Genomic DNA, 23595 nt, shown 5'->3' with positions numbered 1-23595 from the left:
CCTCACAATGCTCCCTTGCATATTGAAGTCCTTATTCACAAAACGCGAGTCAAGCATGTTCTAATAGATGGTGGAGCTGGCCTAAATATTTGTTCATTACATCTTGTTCATGCCTTAGGATATTCAAAAGATGCAATTGATGTCAAGAAAATGATCACTATAAAAGCCTATGATGAATAAGAATATTCCTCCAAGGGGATTGTGATACTACCAATCAGATTGAGATCTCTACAAAAAGACACAACATGCCAAGTTCTAGACTTGGACCTATCATATAAGGAGCTCCTAGGGAGACCATGGATACATGACTTGCAAGTTGTCCCATCAACCTATCATCAATGTGTCAAATTTTCCTACGAAGGACAAAAAATCACAATATCTGCAAATGCAAATCCATTCCAATATTTAAGCAATCTAAAAATGGCTCAGGAAGTAATTGTTCCTCATAACAGGGAAGCAACATCTTCGAACACACAATCCAAGGAAAAATAATTTGCCTCTATTCTATCAAGTATGGAAAACCAAATGCAGCTAAGAGATCAAGGGAATGGAGAATACTCAATATCACAATTAACACTTTCTCCTAAATCCTTGGGAAAACCATCAAGCTCTAAACAACAACCAACTGTGAAACATCTTCCATTATTTGATGGAGCATTCATTAGTGCTGGAACCTTATCAGAGGAGACAAAAGACAAAGATGTACTGTAGTGGCTATATAAAGATGAAGAAGTTCAACAAAAGGTCAACAATGTTAGAATACCTAAAGAAAAATACGGAAAAGGATTCAACATTCTTTGAAGGATGGGATACACTGGAACAAGCCCTATAGGAAAAAGAAAAGAAGGTATCTCAGAACCTATTCAACCTCACACTCAGCAGACCAATGAAAAAATAGGCTTAGGGTATGGACAAGTCACTATACTGGAAGACACATCTTTTAGTCAACAACAAGAGGAATATGAAAATAGACAAGAAGAATTGGAAATTGAAAGGGAAGAAAAATCAACTAAGCAACAAGCACAAGCAAACACAAAATGGCAAAAGAAGCAAGCTTCGAATCAAAAAGAGAAATAAACTAAAAACATCTCTCAAGTAGAATTAAATCTCAATAAAAACAAGAAAGAAGCTAATATAAGTCAAGAAGAACTCATAGAAAAGTTGACAACACTCAATCTCAGTCCTGAAGAAGTGGAATATGAAAGAAGAAAAAGTATAGCTAGAAAAGCAGAAGAAATGCTATATGACCATATCTGTAGACTACAAGCTACAAGTGATATAGATTCTAAAGGATGGGAATGGAATTCATATCACTCTGAAGAATCAGCTAAAGAAAAATGCTTTGAAGGAGATATAGAAGTCGATATAGTTCACACGTATGCAGGACAAACGTCAAGAACTAGTTCACTTGGATTAGAATAACATTAGACTAACTTGGACTTAACCGAGGATGATCAGGAACTTCTTATACAAGGTTATTCTAATGAAAGTATCATTCTAGACATTGACATACATATCAAAAACTTTGATACATCTATCATGAGCCTTGAAACCCTTGAAACATACCAACCTGAAAATCCCCTACCTCTAATCCACCCTGACCTTATCGATTGGGAAAATGAAGGAAATACTGCTATTGATACCTTTCCAAATGACCATTCCATATCTATATATCTTAATGCAATCAAACCTATAACAACTCCCACTACGGATTTTAGCAACGCATCTTCCAGTCAAGTGGGTGCCAAATCTCCTAGTCGCAAAAGTGAAAATAAAGAAAACAATATCAGGTCTAATGTTGAAAACCATTTATTGGCAACATTAGATCTGGAAAAAGTAAAAACAAAGGACGCATCTAATGGTGAAAACCTCCTTGAGGTGTCTAAAGATGGGAGATTTGACACTTTACCTGAGCACTATCAAGAAAGATGATCCATTTTGATTCAACCAACAGAGGCAGTTAACATTGGCACAACAAAACAACCAAAGATTCTTCATCCAGCAACATATTTATCAAAGGTAGAATTGAAACAATATATGGAATTCTTCAAGCATTAGCAAATTAATTTTTCCTGGTCCTATATAGACATGCCAGGGTTAGATCCAGAGATTATTATGCATCACTTGAATGTTAGTCCAGGAGCCAAACCAATTAAATAGAAGTTAAGGAAAATGCATCCTCATATTGCTCTTTTAGTCAAAGCAAAACTAAAGAAATTATTGGATGTCGGATTCATCAGACCAGTAGCATATCCTCAATGAATATCCAACATCATTCCTATTTCAAAACTAGATAAAAGCATCAGAATATACACAGATTTCAGAGATCTTAATAACGCATGTCCAAAGGATGACTTTCCTTTGCCTAACATTGACATCATTATAGATTTAACCATTGGACACTCCATGTTTTCTCTAGATACAATCAGATCAAAATAGTACCCGAAGATCAAGAAAAGATAGCTTTCACATGTCCATGGGGTACTTTCTATTGGAACGTCATGCCTTTTGGATTAAAGTATGTAGGTGCTACATATCAAAGAGCTATGACAACTATATTTCATGACATGATGCATACATTCATGGAAGACTATGTAGATGACATATTAGCTAAATCATACAACAGAGAAGAACATATAGAGATACTGGAAAAGATCTTTGACAGATTAGAACAATACAAGCTAAGTCTAAATCCTAAGAAATGTGTGTTTGGTGTTACTTCAGGAAAGCTTTGGGATACATTATTTCAGCAAGAGGTATCAAAGTAGATCCAACTAAGGTAAAAAAAATCATGGAAATGACATCTCCTAATAATATCAATCAACTAAGATAACTACAAGGAAGACTCCAGTCAATCAGAAGATTTGTGGCTCAACTAGCAGATAAATGTCAACCATTTACTCATCTATTGCACAAACATGTTAATTTCAAATGGGACCATAAATGTGAAGAAGCATTCAACAAGATCAAGGCATATCTCATGCAACCACCTATTCTAATGTCACCAATTCCATGAAAGCCATTATTGCCCTATGTATCAACTACCGAAGCATCATTGGGAGTTTTTCTCACACAAAAAGATAAGGAAAGAAAAGAAAGAGCCATATACTATATCAGCAGAACACTAGTGAGATATGAGATCAACTATTCATCAACAAAAAAAGCATGCTTGGCAGTAGTTTTTGCTTCTCAAAAACTACAACACTATCTACTATCTCACTCCTTCAAGTTGATAGCTAAAATTGATCCTCTAAAATATTTACTCAGTAAAGCAACATTGACAGGATGGCTAGCAAAATGGATCATGATTCTAAGCGAGTTTGATATCGAATATGTTGATAGAAAAGCTATCAAGGGACAAGTCATCGCAGATCAACTAGCAGAGTCACCACTGGATGATGACCATCCTCTACAGATTGAATTTCCTGATGCTGATATCCTAATAGTTACAACAAAAGCATGGCAACTATAATTTGATGGTTCCTATGCGTAGCACGGATTAGGAGCAGGCATTCTATTCATCACACCACAAGGTCATACCATCCCAAAAACATACAAATTAAGCTTTCCATGCACCAATAATATCGCAGAGCATGAAGCTTTGGTTATAGGTATCAAAATGGCTGTAGAATGGAACATTAAACAACTTCAAGTCTTTGGAGACTCTCAGCTCATCATCAATCAAATCAATGATGACTATCAAACAAAAGATGAAAAGCTCATGCCTTACAAAAAGATGGTGGATGATTTCAAGAAATACATTGTCGAAATTACTTTTGAGCAGATCCCTAGAAATGATAATAAAGCAGTAGATGCCATGGCTACACTTGCTTCTCTCTTACAGACATAGGAAAATCAATAGAGGTATGAATTCCTGGTTGAAGAGTTGTTTCACCCTGCCTATAACTATCCTGACTCCCAAACCATCTATCAACTTATCGGACATGATTCTTCCCGCTATGGCCAAACTTACACATACCTGAAAGATAAACATCTTACCTCTTGACTTATCAAACAACCAAAAGAGAAACTTTATTCGTCAATCTTCCCATTTTACTCTTGTCGCCGATACCCTATTTAAACAAGGTCTAGACAATACTCTCTTAAGATGCCTTAAACAAGAAGAATCAAAGAAGGTCTTACATGAAGTCCATAATGGCATTTGTGGCACTCATTCAAGTAGTCTTACCCTTTCAAAAAAAACTCATACGCTTGGGCTATTATTGGATGACTATGGAACGAGATTCTTTTTAGATAGCTAGAGCATGCAAACAATGTCAGATCCATGGTAATTTGATCCATGCACTAGCACAAGAACTTCATGCTTTAGCAACATTGTGGGTTTTCTATCAATGGGGTCTTGATCTGGTAGGAAAGATAAATCCTTCTTCATCTAATGGACACAAATTCATCTTGGTAGCTATAGAATATTTTACAAAATCGATTGAAATTGTACCTCTCATAAATATCACAAGAAAACAAATTGCTACATTTATCTTGAACTATATCATTTGTCGCTATGGAATACCAATGACCATTATCACTGATAATGGGTGACCATTCAAGAATCAAGATGTATAAGAGCTATGTGAGAAGTTCAAAATCTAGCACAGATTCTCCACACCATATCATCCACATGGAAATAGACAGGCAGAAGCATCTAACAAAACTATTCTAAAAACCCTTAAAAAGATAGTGAATGATGCTAGGAAAGATTGGCATATTCAACTAAACCCTGCTCTATGAGCCTACCACACTAGTATCCGCACACCGATGGGTGCTACACCTTTCTCTCTGGTATACAGATCAGAAGCCATATTGCCAATTGAAGTAGAGATACCCTCTCTATGGGTATCACTAAAAGGTCTCATCCCATATGAAGAACAAAGAGTGTCTAGACTACAAGAGTTAGAACTAATCCATGAATGAAGACAAAATGCCTTTGATCATATAAAGGTATATCAACAAAGAATGTGTCAGAGCTATAATCACAAGGTTAAACCATGAGTCTTTCAAGTGGGCAAACTAGTGCTAAAGGAAAATCCACACAACCAAGCAGGTCGAGAAAAAAAAGGAAAGTTTGAAGCAAACTGGTTAGGTCGATTTGTGATCACAACAGTATTTGGGTCAAGAGCATATCAGCTATCAACACATGATAGAGATCAGCTCGAAGAACCTATCAATAGCATGCACCTGAAAAAAATTTATGTATGAAAAACCAAAAAAAATCAAAAACAGTGAAAAATCATAAAAAATAAAAAATAGTGAAAAAAAAAATCAAAAACATTGAAAAAGCAGAAAATAAAAAAAAAAATTAAAAAAAATCAAATATCAGAAAAAGTGCAATAAAAAATAGATGGTGAAAACCTGGCAAACATGCGCTATCTATCCACTCGCTCTTCCATCTATTAGTCCATGCATTCTTTCCGCTTGCATTCATCTTCCATCAGTGCTATTCATATGCATCATAACCATTTGTACATATGCAGGCATCCCAGGTGGCTTCTTGCCATGGTTTGGATCATTGGATATATCATAACGACTTTGTTTGTAGGCTTGGGACAAAATCCTACACGTAGTTGGGGGCAAAACTTTGGATCATTCTGAGCTTAATCAAACAGGTAGAACAAATAGTTAGACAACACTTATCAAGCGAAAACAAAGACATATTCAACGTTGAACACGAGATCAAACTATCAACTATCAAGCTATCACAAAAATCAATCTAAGCACGAAATCGGCCTAAATGCATGGATGATATCTTTTGGATAGTGATTGTAATATGATTGTTCAATTAACTTTTCTATATTGCTTTTTTCTATCATGATTTCTGAGTGACTCTAGGATGTCTTTGACTAGAGGAACAAGGAAGGAACATGATATTTTTCTTGTCTGCTATCTGAAAATTAATCATTAATATGTTCAAATTTGTCTTGGGACATGATCATCGAAGTATCATTGAAGACATTTCTAATTTGCATATTCAAATGATTAATACTGCTTGTTTTACGCAAGCAACAGTTAGGTCATCTCGGTTCAATTATACCTCGATGCTTGTGCTAACTTGCTATATCAAAATCCAGGAAAGAAGTGATCAAGTCATCATGGTTTAATTATACCATCCATGTTTGCACTCACTTCCCACATTCCAAAAATCTCAATGATAACAAAAATGCAAAATAATCCAGTGACTGGTCCGGTCATAGTTTGCATTCTATTGCATTTCATTACATTTTAGCTTGCATTTCATTCTTGCATGGGATCCCACATGCTCCTTTTCTCCAAGGTTAAATCTATCAGAGGAATCATCCAGATATCATCACAAGTGTATACACAATCAGAAGAATGACTCATATATCTTCAAATATTATTGACCCAATGAAAATCTTATGCTATATCTCTCTCAACAGAATCAACATCAGCATATCCAAAAATTTCTGCAACTTGATACCAACAAACTGTCAGTTCTTTATCTAATCAATCTTATCAAATCAAATAAATCAAACCTAATCGATTCTGATCATGTCTTATACAGGATGAATCCTTCCTGAAACCAGACAATCTGATTCTAGTTCATGTCTTATACACGATGTATCCTTCCTGAAACCACATGTTCTGATCATGTCTTATACAGGATGTATCCTTCCTGAAACCAGATGCCTTGATCATCATTGTCTTATATAGGACGAATCCTTCTTGAAACCAGATTGAATCTAATCAATCAAGATTTTTCAATCTTATTAATCTAAGCAATCAAGCTAATCAAATAACTCGCATTTTCATCAAACCACAGTTGCAGAAATCAAATCAAATCTATTGGGATATCAATCTCGCAAAACTCCAAAGATCAATTATCTCAATTGATCTCCCGAGGGGGCATCATCATACCGAAATTTAGCAATCAAGAGCTGGGGCATCCTATCAAACAAATATCAACATCAAAATGAGATTATTCTTTGAATCAACGTGTCATCACACCTCGCTTCAAAGAGGGGAAAAATGTATACACCTAAAAATGGTCTCAAGATAATTAATTGAATAAGAAATTGTTTAATTAATCCTCATTCCCAATTTAATTTAATTCACTAAGCAATTTGATTAAATCTCTCATTCATCTACTTATTAATAAATCTAAGGATTTATTTTATAGGTTCATTTCACCCCTTTAATTAATAAATTCCAATTAATTAATTTCCCCCATCAAAATCATTCTTCTAAATCCCCTAATTAATTAAAACAAATCAAATTCATGAGTTGTTGACATCAATTAGCCTTTTCATATTATTTGAATTTTTAAATTCAAATTCTCCTAACTTCTACCACTCCTTAACCTAACCCTTTCTACCTACCACCATGTCTCCTTTCATCTAACATCTTCTAGAACCTTTGTGACACTTGTCACTAAGTTTTCCCTTTCATTCCACCTCTTCTAGAAGCCTCTTGACACTTGTCACCATAGAGATGACATATGTTCCCTTTAATCAAACCCCCTTTCCCAACCTCCTCCAATTCAACCATTGATATTTTCAGATCAATCTTGACCGTTGATTCCTACCACCTCACCCTTATCCTTGGGAAATTCTATAAATAGACCTCATTTTGGAGCAATATGGGTCCCAATTTCATATCATGTTTGCATCCAATTTCATTTCATCTTATGCATTGTTGTTCTAGGCATCTAGCTTCTAGTTTATCATTCTTAGCAATGTTATCATGTTCAATTTTAGCTTAATTGCATCTTAATCTTAGTTCATTTTCTAGATCAATAATGAACTCATATAGCTTAATCATGCTATTCTTGCTAGATCATGCATTTTCATCCATCAAATCCTCCATCTAAGTGTAGTCAAGTCACTGGAATTTGCATAATCAAATCTGAGAGCATTTTTCATACTCACATTTACTAGGAGGCAATAAGTCGATTAGCTATGGTTTTACATTTCATTGTTTTAATTCACTAACCATTACTTGTAATGACTTATTGAGTGCATTGTGTTTGCAGGTATAGGTACACTTCATAGAGCACAACAATAGGTAGGAGAAATAATAAAATATTCCACAAGAGGTGGATCACCCACCGAAGGTGGAATTATAACTCCACAATAAGTGGATATGATAAAGTAGTAACAAGATCAACACCATAAAAGGTAGAAATTCTCCTACACACACTATCCCAATGTGGCACAAAAACCCAAGTGTTTCATACCCAAACTACTATGAAATGCATATACCTAAGTAAACTTAGGTAAGGTGTAATAATATCCATGATGAATAATTATTTATACCAACACATTGGCTTAGAGATCTCTATCATGCTTGTTTATGAAACTCAACAAATCCCATATTTCATGACAAACTTTCAAAACTTTCTCCAGTGCATTTGGCTTGGCCTTTTATAGTTTAATGAAGATGGTGATGAGTGACACTATTGTAATCCTCACACATTGTTTTTCTACACTTGGGAGATATTTCAAAATAGAGGAAACTTCTCTTTTTTTCAGCATATTTAGAAGTTGTGTCCCATCTCATGCAGATTGCACATAATCCAAGTGAACAAATGAGTTGTTTTCCTTAATTGACCTACCTTTCTCAAATCCTTTGTGCATTAGAAGTTTTTCTTTATTAAATGACTTTTCATTGGCTTCTCGTACATGAGAGGTATCTTCTCCAAGCGTGCATAAAATATTCAAAGTTCATTCATAGTTTTAAGCTAGTGGATCTCCCTTCATAATGTATTTGGGAAGCCAATATGAATATTTACCTATAATGAACCCTAACAAAAGACCACACAATTTGCAGAAAATTACCACACTTCGCTGAAACAATAACATCAAATATACCAACTTGTGCAACCTCACTTTTGTAAATACATTTGTCAGCAATCTTTGCATCTTTGGGAATTTATCTCTCTCTCTCTCTTTAAGTCATACATGTGAATCAACTCAATTATTCTACTTGTCCTGAAATCCTCTAGGAAAAGACACTTCCTCCAACTTTGTCCATGCAAATGAAAATACAATTGGGCTACCAACCATCTCCATCATATGACCTTCATCCTATTATGATGAAATTGAAAAGTAGAGATAATATTGTATAATCTATGGCATAATAGGATGTATAAAAATATTCATTGAGATATGTGTTTGACAAAAGGGAGATTATGAGACACATTGTAACCACTATTCCAACCGATGAACTAAAAACTGACCTGCATATCGCATGATTTATTTGACAAGCATGGGAAACAAACCATGACCTGAGCACTTTATCCTTAAAATCATTTTAAAAATATGGCATTGTCCTCTAATTTTGAGATTTGAATCTCATTATCTTCACTAACAAAGAAAATTTCATAAATCCTTTGTTTTGCTTGTTAAAATCATGTAGATTGATATTGAACCAAGGACTACAATACATATCAATAAAATTGGATTCACAATTTTCCTTCAAGGTTTCCAACCCTTGTACAAATCAACTGTATGATGCTTCTATTGTAAAATATGCAATTCAAAAATAATTTGGGCACATACACCTACTCCTAATGCCAAAAAAGTGAAAGGAAGGCAAAGGAGTGAAAACAACCTTCCTAATGTAAACCCCCAAGGACAGTGAATGCAAATTTCTTTGCAAACCCTCGAACAATATTATAGATAAAAGAAAAATACACACAAATAAATTTCAGATTTAACATCAACACATGACATAAAAGATTTAATGTGGAAAAATTGTTCGGGAAAAACCCCACCACACCAAAGGACAAATCAATTGTATTATAGTAAAAAAAGCTATTACAAACAATATGCAAAGTCTATGCTCTTACAGGGTCTTCAACTGTGATATCTAAATCCAGAAAAATTTTGGTAGCATAATGATATCTTCCAAAAATGCTTTACACTGCTTCTCTTCTACAACACATTGTATTTATAGAATTTACAATGAAAAAGGAAGCGACTTCTCAAAAGCATCCAAATTCAATGTATCTACAACATATTTCTAGAAAATTCCTTTTTGCACAACTCTTTCATAAATAATACTTAATACAAATATTATTTACTCTATAAATGCAAGGTGTCGAAGAAAATCAAGCCTTCCTGCCAAAAACAACAACTTTCTATTTTGCTCAAAGTCTATCCATGTGGAAGATTTGGTCAATGCTGAAAATATTTCCTAAATTGTGTACAAGAAAAAGAAAAAAAACTACATAGCCACGTGTCACAAAGGGGGACATTTGAAGATTTCCAAAGAAAATTTCTTCTCAAAGTTTCTACCTTGTGACTGTTAGGATTCCCATAGATACTGAGAGGGGGGGGGGGGGGGTGAATCAGTATCTAACTAGTATCTAGATTTTCTTAACTTAAGACATGTAGTGAATAGTTAAACTGTGTACCGGTAAGTAGAAAATAATGTAATGAACATAAATAAGAGCAACCACATAAGAGACACACCATAACATAATGATTTAATGAGGAAACCTAGTGTGGGAAAAACATCGGTGGGATTTGTGACCCACAATATTCACTTATTGGCCAATAAGAGAATATTACTTACAATAGGGGCCTGCACATGCAGGAAGGCCAAGTGCCTAGAACACACTGCTCAAAAAGGGAAGTCTCACTGACTTACAAAATGGATTATATAAATCTAGTATCTTGTACTGCTTCAGAATAGCATCTATAATGCCTGATCTAGTACTGGTTTCTGCTTTGCTTCTTACATAAACCCTTAACCTATATTTCGCACAATAGGTTTGCCTAATATATATTCCACACTATCCATCACTTACAATGTTCTATAATGAACTCTTTATATATGAGAGTCATTTTGCAATTCACCTTAGTCGGCTTATAATGATTTTACAATAATAAAACCAAATGTATTACAACAAAAATCCTGTCGACCTCTGTGCCGGTATGCTTCCTTTTCATTGTGTCGGTGCCGGTGGACTTAGTGTCGGTGTAGAGTCTTTTGCTGGTGTCGGTGGAATGTCTTGCCGGAGTCATAGGATTGTAAGGTTGCCATCAATGACAAAACCTTCAATCACCTACAATGTCTCATTGGAGTGTTCATATGCCAACAATCTCCCCCTTTGGCATTGATGGCAACACTCATGAGAAAATCCAAAAAATGTGTCATCCAAAAAGATCCTAAAAAGTGTCCAAAACTGTGTGAACCAAAAATGGTGTGAACACGCCCTGAGTAGGTGAGTCTTTACTTGTTTATTTTCTCATACCCACTACTCCCCCTTTGGCATCAATGACAAAGGTTGTCAAGATGTCAATAGAGTATGGTGCCATATCTCAACTCTTTACCTGTGTGGTTATAATCTGAAAAATGTTTGCCAAAACTAGATTTATGCTTTCCATAAATTTCTTACTGTCTTTCAATGCTGCCTTTGTTCTCTGAACTGTACCGGTGAGTTGCTGCATATACTCTTCTAGTGTTTTTTGTCCCTATACTAATGCCTCAGAAACATCTTTCCTCAATGATGCTAGGTAATCTAATCTAGGGCTTAGCCTTAGTCTCAGATTCTTAGCCTTATTTATTAGTGTCTCTTTTTCTCTTTCTAACTTAAGTAATTCCTCTTCAAAATCTGTTACCTTTTGTTCAAAAACTGATAATGTATCAGGTGAGTTAACAAAATTGTCTGCAAGTTTATTGATTTCATCTTGTACCTTGCTCATCTTCTTATCTATGTCTACCTTCATGAAGTTTGTCTTGCACATGTCTCTGTATAGAATTTTGTATTCTTTTAATGTGCTGCACAATTCCGGTAGAAGTGTGTCAAACTTCCTTAAACACTTCTTTATTTGATCTTCAAAGAATTTCTATTTTTCTTTTTCCAATTTCTCCTTGAGTGTATCTTCCTTAAATTGCTCAACCATTATTGAATTTTCAGTAATGTATTTTGACAATGTGTCAAGTTGACTCAAAGAATCCTTGTTATCTATATTACATTTTAGAGCAATTTTCTTCAAAATCGGGATTATGTCATCTATAGCTTTATAAGCTTGTGTACTACAATCTGTTATTTTCTTCAAAGAATCAAAAAGATCCTCAGTTACATTGGTTGAGGAGGAGCCAACATACTGAATTCCACCAATGGGAGGAGTAACCATGCTTGTAGTGACCTCTGGTAGGTTAGTCTGTGTCTCCATTTTTTTTACCAAGGGTTTTTGTTTCTCCTCTGTTGTCGGTTGCACTGTTTCCACATGTATCTATACCTGTTCCGGAGCCTGTTGCTCTGTTTGATTCTCTGTTCCTATCTCTGTCGGAGTTTCTACCTAATGTCCAGTGCTATCATCCACCAGTTTTGTGTCATCAGTTACCGGTGGATTACTATCCATGACATTCTTACCATATGTGTCTTTGTCTACCAAAATGTTGATCTTTTGAGTATCAACATGAACTGTGTAAAGTACCTCAGGGTTAGGATTTGTATCCTTTGTACCCATACTTTCATGTGTCGATTTCTCTTCAGTTGTTTTTACCAGTGAAGTAATCAAAGGTGGTGGGGATAAGTTATCTTTTATTTTTAAGCTGGGAGGACCTCCAACTTTTCCTTTACCTTTATTTGTGTCCTTCTAATAGACCTTGATAGGCTTTGGTTTCCTGAATTCTTCCTGTTTTTCTTTTTCTACAAGGAATATATCCCATTCTTTTTCTGTTTCTTATGTTATCTCTTTTACTCTTCCTACCATGAGTGCAATGTGCTGGTGTGCAGTAGAAAATATTGATTGGTCTGCTTCTGCAATTAGGTCATCTATCTCCTTTGGTGAATTTATAGGATAAACAGCAAGTAATTTTTCAACTTTTATATTTTTGTCAAGCTCTACAATAGCTTGTCTCCTTGCTTCCAGTCTCATGTATAAATCATTTGGTATTTCATCTACAACTTCCATTAAACACTTCTTATACATATCCAAGTGCAAAATAACGCAGTTTTCAACTTGCTCTTTCTCATCAATCGATAGTGAGTCATATAGTCTGTTGATGTTCTTGAGATTTCCATCTTCAGTGATCTCATCTAGTAATCTGTCAATCAGAGCAATATTTTGTTGTGTCCTTTTCTTCATTGGTGTTAGCTTTTTCTTTGGGGGTGTTTTCTTTACCGGTGACCTTCCAGCCTGTTGTTTTTGTCTAGCTCTTTTAGGTGAAGGTATGGATGCCGGTGAAGGATCCCTTTTCCTTACAACTCTTTTAAATGTTGCAGGCGTATCTCCTTCAGAAGAGGTGGCTACCAGTGATAGGTGAGTTTCAGGTTGTACTGCCTCCAACTCATCTTTAGTGATACCGGTTTGTTTTAGTACATCTTCTTTGATTGCCTTTGCTTGTCTTAAACATTTTCTTACAACAAATTCAACCTTCTTCACCCTTTTCTTGGATTTAATTTTTCTTTCAATTGTTTCAGCACTACCAAATACTTGTTCCTTTGGTTCCTTAGGTGCTTCCAGAAGAGCTTTAGCATAAGTCTCAACAATCTGATCATCGGCCTCATAACCCATCTTAGTTACCCAAATTGTTCTTGGGATCACTGCTTCCATCCAGATCTCATCCTTCTTTATTACAAGACATATATCACTCTTATACTTATCAACAATTTTCTGTGACAATCTGGTTCTTTTGTTCATATTAGCCTTAAGAGTCTGAAAGTATTCTCTGATATTCTTCTCTTTGTCATCATCCATGTTTGTGAATAGGTCAGATAATTGTTTTCCTACTGGTATGTCAAATCCAAGGCTTTTGTTCCCTATACCGGGAACTTGATTGGTTATGTGTAACATTAAACATACAAGTAGATTACCAAATCTAGATTTTCCTTTCTTATCCTTCTTGATTTTCCCTAAATTATCAATCAATTCATCCTTCCGCCATTCACATACATCAATTCTTGCATTTTCTATAACCATGTCATGAGCACTTTTAATGCATAAACTTGAAACAGAATTGAGTCGGTTGGTATGAGTTTCTTTGTAACCTAAGATCATGCTAATGAATCTTATATTTATATCGGTTACATCATTAACCCTTAATGATCTTTTTGTCGAATGTTGCACCAGTTGATTTTATCACAAGGTCATTTGAGACCTTCTTTGTTTTTTCAGGCCTATTACCAGTGGAAGGTAACCCTGTCACAACTTTCACAGCTTCCTTTTTGATTTTGTGAACCGAATCAAGCAAAAAGAAAGCACCATGTACCCTGCTCAAAAATATCCTAATAACATCTTTAGGAAAGTTTGGAATGCTAAGGATCTCAGTGAATCCCAGGGTTTCAATAATTTTATGTTCAGGTTTAATGTTTCTGGAATCATCACAGATAATAGTTTTGTACATATTTTTGATCTCTTCATCTCCTAACTCTTCAATGTTACAGTGAATGTAAATCCTAGGGCATTCTGCATAAACAACACCTTTGGGAATTTGCGAGAATGCATCAATGTTATCATCCTTTTTAGCTATCTCAGGAACCAGTTGAAAAATGGGCCTAGGGAGATTGATAACCTCAACAACAGTAGGGTTTTCTATAAATTCAGGTGCGGAGGAGGATGCCATGATAAATACCTTTTTCTGCCTTAGGAAACATTCAATGTCTTTGCTTCTTCGCTAGAAATGCCTTAGCTTTGGATATTTCGCGCTCTTCGAATGTTTGAATTCATGGTCAAGTGAAATGGAGCCAAAACCACTGATTTATAACATCATTTCCGCCAACTACCATATTTAATGCATGCTGGTTAAGTAATCACTTAGCATCCTTTTCTGGTATAGAAGTAATTTCTTTTCTTTACCATCAACCGAGGGAATAACCGCATATGTCTCATTGGATTGCCAAACCCTCAAGGAAACTTTCTTCAATTAGATGAAGAACTTCTTGCCGATGGAGTATTACTTTGTTCTGTCGATGGGGTGTTGATTGGTTCTACCGGTGGAGAAGTATTACCAACATTATTTATGTCTGACTTTCTAATCCATTATTTTGAAAATTCATGCTTAACTTCTTCAACTTTTTATTTTCCCTTCAAGTTAGGACCTTTGTTGTTTGTCGGTGAGGACTTGCTTCTACAAAATTTAGCAATATGCCCAATTTTGTTACATGCATAACAAGTCACATTATTCCTCTGAATAGCTTTCCCATAACCTATGCCGGTTTGTGCTCTACATTGATTAGATAGGTGTCCAAATCTTCCACAAACATAACATTTGACATTCATTCGGCAATTTTCAAAGTTATGACCAATTTTGTTGTATTTGGAACATTGACCGGTGGGTGCATTCTTGTTCTGATAACTTATAGATCTACATTGATTTTCTCTATGACCATACTTATTACAATTAAATCATTTTCCATTAAATTTGTAAGCAGTTGGTTGTCTTACCGATTTACTGTGATCCTGTGTGTTTGCAATACCAGAGCTTTCTCCTACTTCAAAGCCAATTCCACTTGTGTTACCTATGGCTTTCTGATTCTTTATCAAGTTACCAAGTTCTTCTGAGCTTTTCTTGAATTTTTCTTTGTGTTGATTTTCAATATCAAGTTCTCTTTGTAACATCTCTTTCTGCCTCATTAGTTCATTTGAGTCATTCTGAGTATGCATCGGATCTATTTTCAACATATCATTCTCATGGCTAAGTCTAGTGCTCTCATTTGTTGCATCACATAGTCTTCTGGTCAATTCTTCTTCATTATTTTTCCTATCTTCAATCTCTTTACAAAATCTCATAGTCATATCCTGCATTTCATTCTTTGTAGTCATGTTCTCTTGTTTTAGCTTACATATCTGCTCATTTAGAGTTCCTTTTTCATCATCCTTCATTTGCATTTTTTCACAGAGTTCTCTTCTCTTGTTTCTTGTAATGGTAAGATTTTCTTGAAGTGCTTGAATGATTTCCTGAGCCGCCTTTAGATCATCTTCAAGTTTAATATTTTTCAATTTTTCTGTATCAAAATCTGAGAGGGTTGCTTCCAGTTGCTTCATCAAGTTTTCCATGTCTACCAGTGTGAAGATCTTTCTCAAGCTGTTAGACTTCAGAAAATAGAGGACCAAGCTATGATACTAATTGTTAGGATTCCCACAGATACTGAGAGGGGGGGGGTGAATCATTATCTAACTGGTATTTAGATTTTCTTAACTTAAAACATGTAGTGAACAATAAAATTGTGTACCGGTAAGGAGAAAATAAAATTTTCTACAATGAACTCTTTATATATGAGAGTCAATCACCTACAATGTCTCATATGCCAATAGTGACAAGTGTCATAATGTTTCTAGAATAATCACACATAATAGTTTTGTACATATTTTTGATCTCTTCATCTCCTAACTCTTCATTATTACAGTGAACGTAAATCCTAGGGTCTTCTGCATAAACAACGCCTTTGGGAATTTGGGAGAATGCACCAATGTTATCATCCTTTTTAGCTATCTCAGGAACCAGCTGAAAAAGGGGCCTAGGGTGATTGATAACCTCAACAACAATATGATTTTCTATAAATTCAGGTGCGGAGGAGGATGCCATGATAAATACCTTTTTCTGCCTTAGCAAAGATTGAATGTCTTTGCTTCTTCGCTCGAAATGCCTTAGCTCTGGAGATTTCGTGCTCTTCGAATGTTTGAATTCATGGTGAGGTGAAATGGAGCCAAAACCACTGATTTATAACATCATTTCTGCCAACTACTATATTTAATGCACGTCGGTTAAGTAATCACTTAACATCATTTGCCGATATAGAAGTAATTTCTTTTCTTTACCATCAACCGAAGGAATAACAACATATGTCTCATTGGATTGCCAAGCGTTCAAGGAAACTTTCTTCAATTAGATGAAGAACTTCTTGCCGATGGAGTATTACTCTATTCTGCCGGTGGGGTGTTGATTGGTTCTACCGGTGGAGAAGTATTACCAACATTATTTATGTCTGACTTTCTAATCCATTGTTTTGAAAATTCATGCTTAACTTCTTCAACTTTTTCTTTTCCCTTCAAGTTAGGACCTTTGTTCTTTGTCGATGAGGACTTGCTTCTACAAAAATTAGCAATATGCCCAATTTTGTTACATGCATAACAAGTCACATTATTCCTCTAAATAGCTTTCCCATAACCTATGCCGGTTTCTGTTCTACATTGATTAGATAGGTGTCCAAATCTTCCACAAACATAACATTTGACATTCATTCTGTAATTTTCAGAGTTATGACCAATTTTGTTGTATTTGGAACATTGACGGATGGGTGCATTGTTGTTATGATAACTTATAGATCTACATTGATTTTCTCTATGACCATACTTATTACAGTTAAATCATTTTCCATTAAATTTGTAAGCAGTTGGTTGTCTTACCAGTTTACTGTGATCCTGTGTGTTTACAATACCGGAGCTTTCTCCTACTTCAAAGCCAATTCCACTTGTGTTACCTATGGCTTTCTGATTCTTTATCAAGTTACCAAGTTCTTCTGAGCTTTTCTTGAATTTTTCTTTGTGTTGATTTTCAATATCAAGTTCTCTTTGTAACATCTCTTTCTACCTCACTAGTTCATTTGAGTCATTCTGAGTATGCATCAGATCTGTTTTCAACATATCATTCTCATGGTTAAGTCTGGTGTTCTCATTTGCTGCATCACATAGTCTTCTGGTCAATTCTTCTTCATTATTTTTCCTATCTTCAATCTCTTTACAAAATCTCATAGTCATATCCTGCATTTCATTCTTTGTAGTCATGTTCTCTTGTTTTAGCTTACATATCTGCTCATTTAGAGTTCCTTTTTCATCATCCTCCATTTGCATATTTTCACAGAGTTCTCTTCTCTTGTTTCTTGTAATGCTAAGATTTTCTTGAAGTGCTTGAATGATTTCCTGAGCTGCCTTTAGATCATCTTCAAGTTTAATATTTTTCAATTTTTCTATATCAAAATCTGAGAGGGTTGCTTCTAGTTGCTTCATCAAGTTTTCCATGTCTACCGGTGTGAAGATCTTTCTCAAGCTGTTAGGCTTATGAAAATAGAGGACCAAGCTCTGATACTAATTGTTAGGATTCCCATAGATACTGAGAGGGGGGGGTGAATCATTATCTAACCGGTATTTAGATTTTCTTAACTTAAAACATGTAGTGAACAATAAAATTGTGTACCGGTAAGGAGAAAATAAAATTTTCTACAATGAACTCTTTATATATGAGAGTCAATCACCTACAATGTCTCATATGCCAACAATGACAAGTGTCATAATGTTTCTAGAATCATCACAGATAATAGTTTTGTACATATTTTTGATCTCTTCATCTCCTAACTCTTCATTGTTACAGTGAGCATAAATCCTAGGGTCTTCTGCATAAACAACACCTTTGGGAATTTGGGAGAATGCACCAATGTTATCATCCTTTCTAGCTATCTCAGTAACTAGCTGAAAAATGGGCCTAGGGCGATTGATAACCTCAACAACAATAGGATTTGCTATAAATTCAGGTGCAGAGGAGGATGCCATGATAAATACCTTTTTCTACCTTAGGAAAGATTGAATGTCTTTGCTTCTTCGCTAGAAATGCCTTAGCTCTGGAGATTTCATGCTCTTCGAATGTTTGAATTCACACTGAGGTGAAATGGAGCCAAAACCACTTATTTATAACATCATTTCTGCCAACTACCATATTTAATGCATGTCGGTTAAGTAATCACTTAGCATCATTTGCCGATATAGAAGGGAATAACATCATATGTCTCATTGGATTGCGAAAACCTCAAGGAAACTTTCTTCAATTAGATGAAGAACTTCTTGCCGATGGAGTATTACTCTGTTCTATCGGTGGGGTGTTGATTGGTTCTACCGGTGGAGAAGTATTACCAACATTATTTATGTCTAACTTGCTAATCCATTGTTTTGAAAATTCATGCTTAACCTCTTCAACTTTTTCTTTTCCCTTCAAGTTAGGACCTTTGTTGTTTGTCGGTGAGGACTTGCTTCTACAAAATTTAGCAATATGCCCAATTTTGTTACATGCATAACAAGTGACATTATTCCTCTGAATAGCTTTCCCATAACCTATGCCAGTTTTTGTTCTACATTGATTAGATAGGTGTCCAAATCTTCCACAAACATAACATTTGACATTCATTCAGTAATTTTAAGAGTTATGACCAATTTTGTTGTATTTGGAACATTGACCAGTGGGTGCATTGTTGTTCTGATAACTTATAGATCTACATTGATTTTCTCTATGACCATACTTATTATAGTTAAATCATTTTCCATTCAATTTGTAAGCAGTTGGTTGTCTTACCGGTTTACTATGATCCCGTGTGTTTGCAATACCAGAGCTTTCTCCTACTTCAAAGCCAATTCCACTTGTGTTACCTATGGGTTTCTGATTCTTTATCAAGTTACCAAGTTCTTCTAAGGCTTTCTTGAATTTTTATTTGTGTTGATTTTCAATATCAAGTTCTCTTTGTAACATCTCTTTCTACCTCATTATTTCATTTGAGTCATTCTGAGTATGCATCAGATCTGTTTTCAACATATCATTCTCATGGCTAAGTCTAGTGTTCTCATTTGCTGCATCACATAGTCTTCTGGTCAATTCTTCTTCATTATTTTTCCTGTCCTCAATCTCTTTAAAAAATCTCATAGTCATATCCTGCATTTCATTCTTTGTAGTCATGTTCTCTTGTTTTAGCTTGCATATCTACTCATTTAGAGTTCATTTTTCATCATCCTCCATTTGCATTTTTTCACAGAGTTCTCTTCTCTTGTTTCTTTTAATCATAAGATTTTCTTGAAGTGCTTGAATGATTTCCTGAGCTGCCTTTAGATCATATTCAAGTTTAATATTTTTCAATTTTTTTGTATCAAAATCTGAGAGGGTTGCTTCCAGTTGCTTCATCAAGTTTTCCATGTCTACCAGTGTGAAGATCTTTCTCAAGCTATTAGGCTTCTGAAAATAGAGGACGAAGCTCTGATACTAATTGTTAGGACTCCCACAGATACTGAGAAGGGGGGGTGAATCATTATCTAACCGGTATTTATATTTTCTTAACTTAAAACATGTAGTGAACAATAAAATTGTGTACCGGTAAGAAGAAAATAAAATTTTCTACAATGAACTCTTTATATATGAGAGTCAATCACCTACAATGTCTCATATGCCCAGAGTGACAAGTGTCATAATGTTTCTAGAATCATCATAGATAATATTTTTGTACATATTTTTGATCTCTTCATGTCCTAACTCTTCATTGTTACAGTGAACATAAATCCTAGGGTCTTCTGCATAAACAACACCTTTGGGAATTTGGGAGAATGCACCAATGTTATCATCCTTTTTAGCTATCTCAGGAACTAGCTGAAAAATGGGCCTAGGGCGATTGATAACCTCAACAACAATAGGATTTTCTATAAATTTAGGTGCGGAGGAGGATGCCATGATAAATACATTTTTTTGCCTTAGAAAAGATTGAATGTCTTCGCTTCTTCACTTGAAATGCCTTAGCTCTGGAGATTTCATGCTCTTCAAATGTTTGAATTCACGGTGAGGTGAAATGGAGCCAAAACCACTGATTTATAACATCATTTTTGCCAACTACCATATTTAATGCATGTCAGTTAAGTAATCACTTAACATCATTTGTCGATATAGAAGTAATTTCTTTTCTTTACCATCAACCCATGGAATAACAGCATATGTCTCATTGGATTGCCAAACCCTCAAGGAAAATTTCTTCAATTAGATGAAGAACTTCCTACCGTTGGAGTATTACTCTGTTCTGCTGGTGGGGTGTTGATTGGTTCTACCGGTGGAGAAGTATTACCAACATTATTTATGTCTGACTTTCTAATTAATTGTTTTGAAAATTCATGCTTAACTTCTTCAACTTTTTTGTTTCCCTTCAAGTTAGGACCTTTGTTGTTTGTCGGTGAGGACTTGATTCTACAAAATTTAGCAATATGCCCAATTTTGTTACATACATAACAAGTCACATTATTCCTCTGAATAGCTTTCCCATAACCTATGCCGGTTTGTGTTCTACATTGACTAGATAGGTTTCCAAATGTTCCACAAACATAACATTTGACATTCATTCTACAATTTTCAGAGTTATGACCAATTTTGTTGCATTTGGAACATTGACCGGTGGGTGCATTGTTGTTCTAATAACTTATAGATCTGCATTGATTTTCTCTATGACCATACTTATTATAGTTAAAGCATTTTCTATTAAATTTGTAAGCAGTTGGTTGTCTTACCCGTTTACTGTGATCCTATGTGTTTGCAGTACCAGAGCTTTCTCCTACTTCAAAGCCAATTCCACTTGTGTCACCTATGGGTTGCTGATTCTTTATCAAGTTACCAAGTTCTTCTGAGCTTTTCTTGAATTTTTCTTTGTGTTGATTTGTAATATGTAGTTCTCTTTGTAACATCTCTTTCTGTTTCATTAGTTCATTTGAGTCATTCTGAGTATGCATCAGATCTATTTTCAACATATCATTCTCATGGCTAAGTCTAGTGCTCTCATTTGCTGCATCACATAGTCTTCTAGTCAATTCTTCTTCATTATTTTTCCTATCTTTAATTGCTTTACAAAATCTCATAGTCATATCCTGCATTTCATTCTTTGTAGTCATGTTCTCTTGTTTTAGCTTACATATCTGCTCTTTTAGATTTCCTTTTTCATCATCATCCATTTGCATTTTTTCACAGAGTTCTCTTCTCTTGTTTCTTGTAATGGTAAGATTTTCTTCAAGTGCTTGAATGATTTCCTGAGTGACCTTTAGATCATCTTCAAGTTTAATATTTTTCAATTTTTGTGTATCAAAATTTGAGAGGGTTGCTTCCAGTTGCTTCATCAAGTTTTCCATGTCTACCGGTGTGAAGATCTTTCTCAAGCTATTAGGCTTCTGAAAATAGAGGACCAAGCTCTGATACTAATTCTTAGGATTCCCACAGATACTGAGAGGGGGGGGTGAATCATTATCTAACCAGTATTTAGATTTTCTTAACTTAAAACATGTAGTGAACAATAAAATTGTGTACCGGTAAGCAGAAAATAATGTAATGAACAGAAATAAGAGAAACCACATAAGAGACACACCATAACACAATGATTTAACGAGGAATCCTAGTGTGGGAAAAACCTCAGTGGGATTTGTGACCCACGATATTCACTTATTGGCCAATAAGAGAATATTACTTATAATAGGGGTCTACACATGCAGGAAGGCCAAGTGCCTAGAGCACGCTGCTCAAAAAGGGAAGTCTCACTGACTTACAAAATGGATTATATAAACCTAGTATCCTGTAGTGCTTCAGAATAGCATCTATAATGCCAAATCTAGTACCGGTTTTTTCTCTGCTTCTTACATAAACCCTTAACCTATATTTCAGACAATAGGTCTGCCTAATATATATTCCACACTGTCCATCACTTACAATGTTCTACAATGAACTCTTTATATATGAGAGTCATTTTACAATTCTCCTTGGTCAACTTATAATGATTTTACAATAATAAAACAAAATGTATTACAACAAAAATCCTGTCGGCCTTTGTGCATGTATGCTTCCTTTTCACTGTGCCGGTGCCAGTGGACTTAGTGCCGACGTAGAGTTTTTTGCTAGTGCTGGTGGAATGTCTTGCTGAAGTCATAGGATTGTAAGGTTGCCATCAATGACAAAACCTTCAATCACCTACAATGTCTCAATGGAGTGTGCATATGCCAACAGTGACAAGTGTCATAATTTTGTTTCCTCCTCAATGCTAGTTGCTTGCACTTTGGAATTTTTTTATTATAACATTAAATTAATTAAAATCAGCACATATGACCAATTAAATAATTAATTAAAAAACCACTTCAGACTCCTAAGGCTGAGTCACCTTAATCCTAACAATCTCCCGCTTGACGAAGACCTTAGAGGAGTCATCATATCACAACTTAGGCCCCAAGGCCCATTTAACTAGAACAACACTTGAACTTCTCTATGCCCACTAGTTTTGTCAATGCATCAGCAACATTCACCAAAGTGCCAACCTTTTCCAAGTTCACCTTGCTATGTTCCACCATATCACAAACAAAATAAAACTACACATCAATTTTCTTTGTTCTAGAATGGAGAGTAGGATGATTTCCCAAGCAAATGATACTCTAGCTATCACAAAAAATAGTGATCTAGTGCACATCAAAACCAATGTCCAAACATAGTCTTTTAAGCCAAATGGCCTCTTTGAAAGCATGAGTAGTTTCCATGTACTCAGCTTCTATTATGCATAAAGAAACCACAACTTGTTGCTTTCTCATCCAACTCACTGCACCACCAAACATTGTGAAAACATATCCACTAGTGGATCTACCGCTATCAATGTCACCTACCTAATTAGATTCCACATATCCACAAATACTCAAGGAATGTCGAAGTCCAATAGGATTACAATGAAAATATAGGGAATACTTGGAAGTACCCCGCAAATATCTTAATACTATCTTCACTGCATCCCAATGCACCCATTGAGGATTAGCCATAAACTAACTAAAGACTCCCATTTCTTGTGCAATATCTGGCCTCATATAGACCATCTCATACATAAGGCTACCAACAACACTTGCATAAGGAACTTTG

Source organism: Cryptomeria japonica, chromosome 7 (assembly GCF_030272615.1).
Source record: "Cryptomeria japonica chromosome 7, Sugi_1.0, whole genome shotgun sequence".
Classification (NCBI taxonomy): domain Eukaryota; kingdom Viridiplantae; phylum Streptophyta; class Pinopsida; order Cupressales; family Cupressaceae; genus Cryptomeria; species Cryptomeria japonica.
This window is presented reverse-complemented; position numbering follows the sequence as displayed.